The sequence below is a fragment of the Botryllus schlosseri genome, chromosome 14 (genome assembly GCF_051294905.1).
Source record: "Botryllus schlosseri isolate E-star chromosome 14, Bs_hap1, whole genome shotgun sequence".
Lineage (NCBI taxonomy): Eukaryota > Metazoa > Chordata > Ascidiacea > Stolidobranchia > Styelidae > Botryllus > Botryllus schlosseri.
In genome coordinates, this window is record NC_137249.1 from 3,315,940 (window position 1) to 3,329,156 (window position 13,217).

The 13,217-nt window shown below is 39.3% G+C and overlaps 2 long non-coding RNA genes across 2 annotated transcripts; one reads left to right on the forward strand and one right to left on the reverse strand.

Annotated features, from left to right (window-relative positions):
- Positions 1–3,280: 3,280 nt before the first annotated feature.
- On the forward strand, positions 3,281–4,513 carry LOC145456038 (uncharacterized). The gene is made up of 2 exons (XR_013920482.1): positions 3,281–3,449; positions 4,331–4,513. It is a non-coding gene; the product is annotated as an uncharacterized LOC145456038 (long non-coding RNA).
- A 2,105-nt stretch (positions 4,514–6,618) lies between these two features.
- On the reverse strand, positions 6,619–10,903 carry LOC145455880 (uncharacterized). Its single transcript, XR_013920447.1, has 2 exons — positions 10,761–10,903; positions 6,619–7,461 (listed from the first exon to the last, which is right to left on the reverse strand). It is a non-coding gene; the product is annotated as an uncharacterized LOC145455880 (long non-coding RNA).
- Between the last annotated feature and the right edge of the window lie 2,314 nt (positions 10,904–13,217).

A 13,217-nucleotide genomic window follows, 5' to 3' on the forward strand; every position in this document is an offset into this window, starting at 1 on the left:
TACTGACTGCACACAGGTGTGACGCCGAGTACCGCCTTGGCACACCAAAGATATTGCGCTAAACGTACCGGGATTCCAACCTGGCCGGTCACCATGATTGGTTACTGGAATGTTTGCCGGTGAACTTGGCACTTTGAGTGGTTGTCAATGTTGTACGGGGGTCAGGGCATGCGTAGATCACACAGTCACTGCGTGATTAGATCACAGATTGCGTAATCGCGGGAAATAACGCGACGCTCATCACTTGGTGAACTCGGCCCTTGGAGGAATTGGCACTAGAACACCTTCGCATTAGAAATGCATTTAATTTGAATGAACAGTATCGAAACGGAAATTTAAACGTGTCGTGGCTCGCGGTAGATCTCGTAATCTTGGGATCCTTCAACCCTGTTATCGAGACACCCTAACCCCAGAGTGGAATCGTCTCTCCAAAGGCAAATAATAATTTATTTTGACGTGATCATGCGAAACATTTGTTGATGAGGAACACTGGCTTGTCGTGATCGATAAACGAAGAAGCGCCGCTTGATCTTCCACAGTTTCGATCTCACATACAACGCCAAGATCCATCTTCTCAAAACTTACACGACACAGGCCCGTCACTCACGCCATCGATTCCAAGCAGACCGCGCGTATATGAGCGCTGCGTTATTTCCTTGGCTACGCAATCCGTGATCTAATCACGCCGTGACTGCGTGATCTACGGATGCCCTGACCTCCTTACAAGATTGACGAATCACTTGATAATACTATTATTACTTTAATAAATCATATTAATAGCTGTTAATACACTTCATTACAAAATTTCCACCAAGTGCCGAGTTCATCGGCAACTATCTGCCCACTTATAGCACGGCCCACTTATAGGCTTTTTAAGACATGGCTATGCGGATCAGAGGGCGAGGAGGAGCCTAGATAAACGGCCAACACTTCGGTAGGAATTATGGAGTCGACGTGTCAGGCTCGAACCCGCAATTCATTGGTGTTTAGCTATAATGGAGGGTACCACTACGTTACCTCGCCATACCTTGTAAAATGGGACCGTAGCATTTGGCATTTCGTGTGGCAATTGACTTTTGTGTGGAAAATTGTGTTCGTTTTAGAAATTATCCGAAACTTTTATTCCGCCATAGATTGTATATGATAAAACGAAGCCACTCACCACAAAGGAGGATTTAAAGAAGTTTGATGACATATTGAATGAAAGCAAAAGCCTTTGCAAGAGATGTGGTATGTTGAATCTGTTTTGTTATTTTCAAATGCTTGCCGATAGCAGACTGTATATATAAACGTAAGATGTGGAAGCTATCAAGGTGTTATGTTTATTATTTTTAGAAATTCAGTCAGTCAAAGTGGACGATCGTATTGCTTGGATTATATTTAGGCTTATTTTAGCATCTTTGAGATGCAACTCTTAACGTGGACGGTCATGAACAGTCAACTAATTCTGTTGCTATATTGACATATCAGACATTTGCATTCGTACCGTTGGCGGCGACAATATCGGTCAGTCAGCGAAAAGCATCATGAAGAAGGTTGCCAGTCTGGTGAAATTATAGCAGAGTCGGAAAGAATGGGAAATACGCTTTCATCAACCTCCATTTGAACAAGATCACATATAGTAAGAGACATTCATGATATGCTGCAAATGTCACTGTGTTCTTTGTCTAGTCACCCCACTCAGGTAACTATTGAGGCTTCATGCCAGGGTTGTAACCAAGTCACAAGGCTCCGAGTCGCAAGTCAATCTCACTTTTATAGTTTTGACTCGAGTCATTTTCAATTCACCACCGAGTCAAGTCCGAGTCCAAGTCAAAGAGCAGAGGGCCGAGTCCGAGTTATGATATTATGACTCGAGCCAGAGTCATTGTGTTAGCTGCTCAGTTTCCAATTTAAGTCTTGTTAAACCAACTTTTTATATATTTTGTGTTATATCGAGTGGGTCGCATTTATAATATACGAATTTTCCTTACTTTTAGCAGTTTCTGGCCGCATTTTCAAATATCGGTATCAATAGACGAAATCCCAATAGCGATTTGCTGTACTATTCTTTGAAATAATCATGAAATGTCGGTCTTGGCCGACTGAGTCTCAAGTCATGCGCAATGAGTCGAGTCATTTCAGTACTTTGAGAAGATGACCTGAGTCAAGTCGAGTCAACAGAAAATCCTGACTCGAGTCTTACAACCCTGCTTCATGCAATGAGCATTTACTTTAAAGATAAATAGTAATTAAATAACTGGTTGGTGGTACAAAATTTTAATACTGCTTTCAAAAGTACCTCCATGATAAACGTTATTGAAACCCGAAGAACTTTTCGCGTGCCTATTAAAGAGCTACCGGCACGGTAAAGGAAGCAAAACAGAGTTGAATTCAAAACCAGATGGAGAGTTATGACGCATTAATGTCGAATTTAGAAATAACATCAATGGAGCCAGAACACAGCAACAATGCAGTGCATAACAACGGTTGCGTAAAACAGTATGACAGCGTGACACAATTCTTTAATTATTTATTATAGTGGTGCCCACCGTAAATACTATTTTAATAAAATCCGAATTTTTCGAAGGCAATAACTCCGCTTCCACTTGTTTGAATCGAACCAAATTTGATGAACATCGTTTCTATACATAACCTAACACTTTCATGGGGTGAACAGAAAATTTTCAAATTTTTTCTATTTATTTTTATATAATAAATAGAAACTTTCTTTTCCTGTAGCAATGTGGCTACTGGTTGGAATTGAACCAAATTTGGTGTGTAGGCTTGAATTAGGTAACCTAACAATTTTATCAAGTAGCCAGAACGATTTGAGAAAAAAAGTCATTTTTTAAGAGCCCTAATGTCCATGTCAGAAACGTTTTAGGGTAGGCCTACTCGCATGTCTCGCAGCGTTCTCTACGTAATTGTCAATTGCGATACAAACTGTTCGCTTGTATTGGTTAAGCCATCCAACTTCGAATTGTAAAATGTTGGGAGTCTTGATATCAAATTTTTGAAAGGTGCACTTTGAGAAGATTTCGGAATCTGTCAAATTATATAAAAAAATTTAGCAAATTCTTTGACATATTTCATCCATTTGGGACTCGATCAACGTAAAAGAATTAGTAATTATTTTATACAATATATTGTATTTGTAGTTGAAGTATAGTAATAATTCTTATGGTTACCGCACTTGTAACGATTCACGGCCATAACTGGAATAATTAGAATGATGTAACTTTCAAATTGTCATGCATTTTGCAACAACATTGTTCTCAATTTTCAAGGTGCCGACCATTGGAGGAAGAATCACCCTTAAGCCGGGAATTCACGATCCGTAAACGCGGCCGACTGTTTCTCTCCTCAAGAGGAAGGAAGAGAAAAAAGGAGCAGAAATAGCAAGAGTGTGACAAGTCGCGTCCATTGGCTTTAATGCGTATTTCCATCCGCGAAGCGCGAAGTAGTAGGTGGGAAAACTAATGGGCGTTTGGTTAGCGCTTTATAAGGTTGACTCCAGCGCTGTATTTGCTAAATGTTGCGGTTAAATAGGGGTGGTGTCATTTGGTATCAATATTGACTATTAAAAGACCATTTGTTAGTGGTCATGGATTTGTTCGGCCAGTATGCAGTAATTTCTGATGGTCACTTCCCGGGCTTCTGTTCTCTAACCCCTCATGATTGTTATTCTGCTTCTAGTAAGACTGTCGATTCTAATGTTTTATCGTATCATTTGTCGGAGGTTTCGCTCGCTTTTTTTACAACGTTTTGCTCTCTGCTAGGTCAATTACTGGCTGAGTATCACTACAGCCTAAGAAACTGCACTAATTCTCATTATAATGTCTTGCTGTCAATTCTAATAATTTGTTAATGTCTATACCAGTGCCGCCACTGAAATGTTTTGTTCTCTGTACACAATATTGTTAGGTCTTCAGCTTTCCAGGCAGGGTATCATTCCACTTTCAAGACTTGAGTATGTATCTCTCCGACTAGCTGCCAAATAACTGATTCATTTGGATTGTTGAATTGATCATTTTTGACAGAATGTGAAGAAATTTTAGTCAAGAATTCTTTTTGTGTTAGTGGCTGTTTTCAAAGATTCCTGAAGTAGTCATCGTTGATCTTGATAATCAAGTAGAAGTGGCGATTGAAGTCGGTTCTCTAGTCATATAATAATAAAAAATATAATAATAAAAACTTGAAAACTTGAGTGGAAATAGTCCAGAATCAAATCCATTTTAGTAAGTATGGGTGAAAAAAATGTAGGAGCCATTCGTTACTCGCTACCTCTGCCATTTTCGCAGTACGAATGTCTTAGCTAATAATCGTCATTTTCATTTTATTTCTACAGGGTGTTGAAAAGAAAACGCCAGAGGGATTATCATCATCAGACGATGAAACCTTCTGATTACTGACTGTTCTCATAGTTTCATTCATTGCTACTTGGCCCTACAAGTAATTTCGTTCGTTTCATTTTTTACACCGGCATTATTTACTTGCCAATTCGTTTTGAATTAAATTACCGCAAATGTGATTAATATGTAGTAGATAATGTGGTGTGTGTGTGTGTACGCAGCCGTGATCAGGTTATGCCCAGTGGTAGAAAACAGGTTACTATATCAGGATGTTCTTTTAATGTAGGATCTACATTCTACTCACCATGTTTAAAGGCTGTAGCATCTGCATAATATTTACATTATTGAAGGACATGGAAAAGACATTGAATTGAGTCGACACAAAATCCCCCTTTCTACGACCTGCCGAGATCTAATATCTACTATATCGGCTCGGCTTTTCTACATCTTTGGTCTGTACTGTGTTTACTGGGTAAGAGCCTTATCGTAGCACATGTTAATGTTGAGCCAAACCTTTACCCAAGTTCACCCGACCTCTAATTCAATATCTTGAATGCCTCGCAAATTTGAAGTCTCTATTTTGACGTTGAATAAATCTGATTTTTTCAACGCAGATCTTGTATTATAATTCAACAGGCTCCGTTTCACGTAAATGGCTATTTTTGTCATATTAGCATCGTTTCGTCACTGATAGGATGAAAGAGTGATGGCTACATATAGGGTTGCATTTCAAAAATAATCACTTTAAAATTAACATGTTTTTTATGTTATTTTTCATTCATGACGTCACGAATCCTTAACTGTGACGACATAGTGGATTAGCATTGACAATTGAAAATACAGGGTAAATATGACTTCTTTGACGAAATAGGCGTTCGACGCCTGTCATAAACGGAGCAAAAATATATTTAACCAGAACTACATCTGCATGCTGCATTTTTACGGTCGGCGGTCCTCATCGTCAGAACATCCATACCGTAATAATGATCTATATCTACGAAATACAGCTGGTAAACCGACGACGATTCCGAGGGTTCTAACCATTCGATATTGTTCACATCTATTATATCACGTGCAATTCGTCCGTAGGCTCATACTGCATACTTTTTAAAAAATATTTACACAATTATTGCATAATTACACAACTTTTGGAAAGAAAAACACAATTGTTCTAAAACACTGTTGTAAACATTTGTGAACAAAATGTTTTCAAACACCATTTGTTTTAAATGCAACTCTAGTTACACGGATATGTACTTCGGCCCAGACAACAATCGAATTGACAATAATTGGTACACTATTCGAGATCCCTGATCGGAGTCCGAAACTTCATCTCTGGCACACGTCCATCTTCTCGTTCCGAAGGTTCAAAGCTTTCGAAGGTCTTCGGGGGCACTTTTAACATGAAATATAAATTACCGAGAAATAAATTTGAACATCCGCTAAGCGAGCTTGAATAGTGAACGTTTTAGTAATGAACGATATCCTAGAGCAAAGAACGATTGCGATTATAACTTTTGGGCCGGTTTTTCGGATCTTGGATTCGGATCCTAAGAAATATCAAAATGCTTGGGTGGCGCATTGAGCAATAGTCAATTCAATATTGTCGCTTTGGCACTATTTTGATACGAAGATATGGTATGATGAGAGAGGCTATCCCCTTCCTGGTAAAATGCAGGTTACTGATGTTAATTACTGCGTCGTTTCTTAAAGGACCGGAATTGCATTTATTTTGCTGAGTTACTGAAATGGAATCCGTTCGAAAAATTGCAGATAGCACTAATAATTCTTGTGTACCTGAGACAGGTTTCAGTTCATTTATGCAGTATCTAGAATCCCGGGATGTGCAGATTGATGGACATGAGCCGCAGCATCCACTCAGAATTGGTACGTATGCACAATCTGCAAAGAAAAACAGTTATATTCGAATACATATGCCTGGTTGGGAAGAGGAATTGGACGATTGCTATTTTTGACATCTCCGTATCTATAGTCGATTTCGTAATCACCACCTTTATCACTAAGAAGCTGTATTACGGGTAGAGCTTGGTGTGGATCCTTGGGTGTGCCGTCCGATAAGGTATAGATAGTGCATCCACCATTATTTCTGGGGACGCTTTGCAAAAGTTTCTGAACAAAGATAAGTCATGATGTAGGACCAATGATTTTGGAAATTAACATCTCACAGTGAGCTTGCACGAAGCAAAGAACAATATACCGCACAGGTTACAATAAGGAGCAAATTATAGTCCGAAGGAAAAAAACTATAGATAACTAATCTAAGTATAGATGCACAACTTGCGAGTCGTGACTCCACGGTCGGGCAACTAGATATCGTTACAACTCGGCATTGTTGCAAACGATCGGAGGAGACTTCTACAATGTACAGACTGCTGGATTTTAAAAATATATAACTAAAACTAAAACTAATCACCTTTAAAAATCCAGAACTTGAACTTTTCTAAAACTAATAGTTAGTTGACCGCGAACTAACTATAGATTGGTAGTTGTACACGTCTGAATCGGGGCGCCGCAATAGGACTTGTCTTGTGGCGCTCTAAACGCTCGGAACAATTCACATTTTTTATTTTCAAGGGCAATTTTTGTGTAGTTGCAGTGGCTTAACCAGATTCATAATCAGTGCGACAGTAGCTATAGTTTAAGACCAGTTTATTGACTTTTGCGTTCGGGTCGCAAGTTATAACATTACCATATCCGTTCCCGAAACTACCAGATATTGCTACCCTCTTCGGTTGCCCAGTCACGTGCTTTGCATCAATCTGTAGGTCGGTTATCAATACAGAAACTCGCGACGACATTTCTCAAAACCTCTCTCACATGCTATGTTCAATGTACATGATTAACCTGATTGCTTTCATGATGCGACTCGGATTAGGCATTAATGCAATGTCAGGTCGCTAATTACCTGCCGAAGAGGACACTTCCATAAGTCTAGCGACGCTGCGTGCGATACTGAATCTTGGCTCATTCGAGAATCAACTTACTTTAATACCGCCCATCACCAGTCTTTTACAATCCCGTCCATCGCCTGGCTTCTGCATATACCTGTTGATCACCTGTTTTATTGTATCAACATTCGAAGTAGGTCCCGTAACGGCTCCGATGTCTAAAAACGACAGGGATAAGTGAAATAACACTGACTATAGCATTTGTGCATACACGCCCGCAACATGACGAGGTGTGGGCTTGTCAAAATATTGTAGTTACAGTATCTTCATAGCAGAGGCTCAACTTCTTCGACAGCTGATAAATAAGCACAAGTGACAATGAAATCAGTTAAGGTATCCTAATTAAATCACGCAATCTTTCGCAGAAGAGCAGCTAATTGATTTACGAAGATTTAAAGCTATTTCTTTAAAAGAAATTTCGGTGATTTTTAGTAGTCTGCTAGCAAATCCTATTCCATAACACTGGGCAATAATTTTGAACAAAAAATTTTTTGATTTCGATTTTGCACTCGATTTAGACTAATTGTGGCGTGCTGATTCCAGAAGTGTCACTGGTTTTCCTCTATCACGTCAAGTTTTTGCTCTACGACATATGCCCAAAATATGCAAATTTTCACGAATTTAGCCATAGTACTTTTCCATACATATAAAAATCCACACTTTTACCATATAATAAGTTATCTAGCCAAGGGTTCAATTGAATTATTAAGAAAAAAGCTAGTGGTATCGAACTAGGCCGATGCTTTCCCCCATTTTTGGTTAGAGGATGCAACCATGCGAGGATATTTCACACACATATTTGATGCAAACTGCAGGATATGGCAAAAAAATAAACATTCAATTTACTATCAGCTATTGGTCCAATGCCCTATTCAGCTTATCTAGGGTAACTTTAAACTGCTATATGCTCGATAATTTGGATCAAGATGAAGATCTTAGGCATAGCAGGCCTAATGATGTAGATTTTGAAATTGAAGATGATTCAGAATGTAGAATAGTCCATCAACACAAGTTATTGATCTGACATAGGCTTTGGGACTTGGAATAGAAATTTTCGGAACTATTAACATTCTTACGAAGTGAGAAAAGATTACTTGGCAAGGTAGAGAAGGTATCTCACTTTCGATCAGGAGAATCAGCCTTTTCTTCGTAGGCCTACTTTCGGTAGCTTTTTATATTGCCGTGATACTGGTATTGGCGTGATACTGCCACCATAGATTACTGAAGGAGTTAGGGATCCCCATTTAGAACTCAAGTGAATGACAAATGCCTATAGGTAGCTCAAAAAGGATCGTAAAGTGTGGCATTCTCCAAAATGGCAACGTCTTAGGTGCAGTAACAATTGCACACTCAGTTAGTCTTCGTGAATAATACAGATACATTGAGAACAATACAGTAACATAGAACTGTTGCAATATGACGAGCACGATTGGATCGTATGTGTAAGCTTTGAAATATTGTGTAGGTTATTCTTTGTTTTTCAGACAATAAGGATGCACAGCACATGCAACCCTGATACACATGTGCTACTGCCACATGTTTATGTTGGACAGCAGACATTAAAAAAAAACTAAAATATCTTAATAATTTCCCTGAAAACCTTGACATATAGTCAGAGATGGCCAAGGAGAATATGTCCCCCAACATCTAAAGATGATGGGGATAAGATACCAGAGTAGATTGGAGCTTGCATATGTTTGCTGACTATTGCTCGAGTATCAAACTAGACAACCTACAGAATTATGGGTTATTAGCGTGAATTTGGACCATGAAACTCGCACTTTATTTGTCCTGTACAAGCAATATCAGTTTAAATCAACCAAATAAAGCAGAGAAAATGTTTATTTGAAGTCTAATGATTTACTTTCGACTGGTTGTAGTTTTTGAAACGTTTTGTACAATAAACACAAAATATTAAAAGTAGTGCTATTATGTGGGTTTTGAGGCAATGTGGGGGGTGCCTAACCCAGAAACTTGACGTGATCGAGAAAAACGGAAGTCTTTTTTGAATTCAGCGCCCAAAAGTTAGACAAAATCAATTGTCTGATCAAAGTCAACAAAAACTGTGTTAACCAGTGTAATCGATGCAAAAACATTAAATATCGTGTTGAAATTTGCATCTTCGTGGCTTGGTGGACATGGCTTTTCTTTTTTGATTGAAATTAAAAGCTGTAAACGAGAGACACTGCTTGGAATTAATGACAAAATTCGAGTTTTTGATTATGTTTGTTTGGCGATTAAAACGCAAGTGGTTTTGTTCGCCGTATAAAAAAAATCCTTTTAATTTCTATAGGGATGCACAATACAAAATGCAGGCAAGTTTGTGAACAATTCAACCTCATTTCTATTGTATATGTTCTGTTTATGTAATAAAAAAAACATCGAGTTTTTTTAAAGCATCTTTTCTCGGCCCAAGTGTGCCACGAACCGAAAAATTTTGAGAACCACTGCCTTATTGGTATCAGATGATGTGTAGATAAAATATTAATTGTGATGTATCAACAATTCATTTCCATGAAATGGGACAACGAAATTGGCAATACAGTTGGGCTGATGTAGGAATCAAACTTGGACAACCAGAATCTGGATCAGTATGGTTCCCAACCTTTTTCGACTCATCGCCCTCTTATCAAGCTCGACGCAAATTTTCGTCCCCCACCCCATATTTTCGGAACCGAAAAAAGGGCTCATAAACGGAAAATTTAATACAACCAAATTCTGATCGTTGGTGAAATGACTAAAAAAATCGTTTTTCCGACATGAGTCCCGAAGGACTCGTCTCCACGTATGATATGTGTGTGTTTGCCTTTTTTTGAGCAACTTTCGTGTCAGGTCCACAGCAACCCGATTTTCACGTGCGTATCGTGCCTATAAGTTAAATATAGCCGTTCTTACATTTTTGCCCCCTCCCCTATCGCCCCTTTCGTACGCGTTCGCCCGCAACCGCCCCTTCGTTATTTTCGTCCCTCCAAATCACCCACTGATGGGCGATATCGCCCACGTTGGGAACCACTGGACTAGATCATTATAGTTGTCTGATTAGAGCAAAACGCCGATCATCTAGTGCTACTTAAATTTGTGAAATGTTATCATGAGCAAATTTTAGTTCTAGTCTCATTTTCGGTTTTACAGAAAATGCTACAGGAAAACTGTCTAGTGCGAAACGAGCCGAGCTTGGTGTACAGACATTCGCCATTCTCGTGCTCATTAGAATCAACTCTGGTTTGATACGAACTGAACTTGATCTTTCTTGTATCTTGTATTACTTAAAACAAACTGATAATTTAATTCAATTTCCAAATTTTCGGGAATTCAGTAATTCTAATTATATTCAGATTTGGAAAATAACAGTAGAGGTAATTTTACATCTGATCTAGTTTTGAAAAACTCAAAATTGTGAAGCTGTCCAACTCTGGCTGATATATAGTTCGGTGTTCGGTACATGATTCATACTCACTTCGATCGTTAAAGGAGATGGAAAGCCACTCCCTAGTAGTAAACGGGTTGTGGCGACACATACCGCCGCCATCGCACCCGCTGATCCAATCGATGATTCTCGTAATCACATTTTTCATCGAACTTGTATTATCTATGACGAGCCCGATGTATTCTTTTTTCGCTGTAAGCAAATGTGAAGAAGACTCGTTATTTTGCAGAAAATATCAAACCGAAATCAGCAACCGAATCATCAAACTATATAGCCTGGCATTGATCGCGTTACTTGAGACGCCGTAGAGCTTGTAGATCTTGTAGAGCTTGTAGATCTTGTAGATCTTGCTTCGCATTATACAGAAAGTTGTGCGCGCGATAGTGACTTTACATCGTTAACTACAAGTACTTTATACTCGCTATTACTATATAGATATTGGTAGATGCAAATCTCAAAGATATCATAGCCAAGGATATTGTAACATTGAAAAAGGTCGAAGTTAAAATTTAAAATTTGCAGGCGCGGGAAACGTGTCGCAGTTTAGGCAACGGCTATCTTAACAAAGTAGGTTCAAGGGTCTAACATCCACGGGAAGGATAATGGCGAGATAAGTGGAATTGAAGACAAATCCGCTGTTTTGACATGTGGTGTGAGGCTTCGTACCAGGACATGCGCGCAAGGAGCAACCCTCTCTGGATAGGCCGTCTCCACATCTGCTTGTTTCGACTACTTTTCCTCGAAGGTAACAGCTTCTCGTAGTTATCCCTCTGCCGCAAGTAACGGAGCAACTTGACCAAAGCCCCCATCTGGCTATTGCTAAAGAAAAAAGTGGTAGGCAATATTATTAGATGACGAATTTATGCGGTTCAATAGTCTCGATCGACGCACGCTTATATAGTGGACTTTAGTCGTTGAGCTTTGGAATGGAGACGTGTTTCCAATACGTTACGAAGGCGCGTGTATGCTATAGGGTGGAGCGGATCGATAAATTCTCTGGTCCTACTCCGATCATGTTTTATAAAGCTCTGGTCCGACTCCGGTCCGACTCCTAGGCCGGATTCTAGAAATGACCGTGATCCGGTTCGAAAAACTCCGATAACAATTATCTATACTTACAGGATGGTATCTAATATTGATTGAAACAATGCAAACCGGAAATTAAAAACACAAAGATCAAATCCAACCCTTATCTGAAGTAATTGTGCCAACTTGGACTTGGCATGTGGTTATTTCCATTAACGTTTCACTTTAACTATTGATTCGAGGGTGGAAGAGCGTAAGGCTGTCATATTCTTAGTAAAAAGTAATGATCCGGCTCCGAACCGTCTCACGCCGAAAATGAGAATATCCGGCTGGATATCCAATCCGGCTACGGTCCATGCTCCGCCCTGATGTACACACACGTGGGGTATGGTGAAGTCTTCATAAATGCTAATATTTGGAGTTATCAACAGGTGTAGGTTCAGAATGACGTTGCACTTTCAACATATCCGAATTGCATTAAAATTATATAAAAATATGAAATGATTGATCAGCTCAGCCTTTATGAGCCCATGCATTCTGATGGAGTACGTCGGACCATGTGTCACTGTAAATACATTGGTGGGAAATATAGGTGTATTCGCCAGATTTCTACAATAACATAGTGGGTGCAAATCAGGTCATTGGACCTTTCTGGTACAACGTTTAGCTTTCATAGCCATTCCGAACTATGAAAACTAGTCAAGTCCGTCAATCCTCATGGAAATATATCGCAGGACTGTTGTGGATTCCGTTTACTTGCACGGCGTGTTCGCATCTTCTTGGAATGTTTGACGGAAACAGAATCCACAACATTCCAGCCATTAGTGGTTGCAGTGAACGACGAATAATATTGAATTATATAACCTATTAACTTACCCAACGAGACCTCTTTCTTCAGTGCCGCCAGCATGGCTGCCGAACTGATTGGCTTCGTAATGATGTGTACAGGCGAAGCGGTTCTTGCTGCCAGACGATAAAACGCTGGTATGGCGGCCTCTACGAAATGAATGAGGGTAAAATTTAAATAAGTTGTTTGCGGAATATATGTACTATTATGTGATGTATCGATATCTTCATGTAAAAATAGTTTTTACACTGCAGATAGAATTAGTATGCTGTATATTTGTGATTATATATTGCTGAGCTTGGCAACAGTTTCAGGTCGTAATATTCCGCCCACTGATCAAGCAAACAGAAGCACGGCTCGTGACGACCATCATCATCGATAAAGCAAAGGAACGAATTGACGGTTGCTAAATTCATTTGGTAACTGCACTATTAGAAATAGAGTGTGAATTCACAACCTAGAAGTGATACACGACAGCAGAACCTACCTCAGAGTTATACCACGGTATAAATCAGACTCAGCATTTTCATCCATTTCGAATCATAAACGGTGAAATGAAGCAAATAGGTTGACAAGGTGTTATGCTCAACGTAGCGCAATACCCTAACTGATTT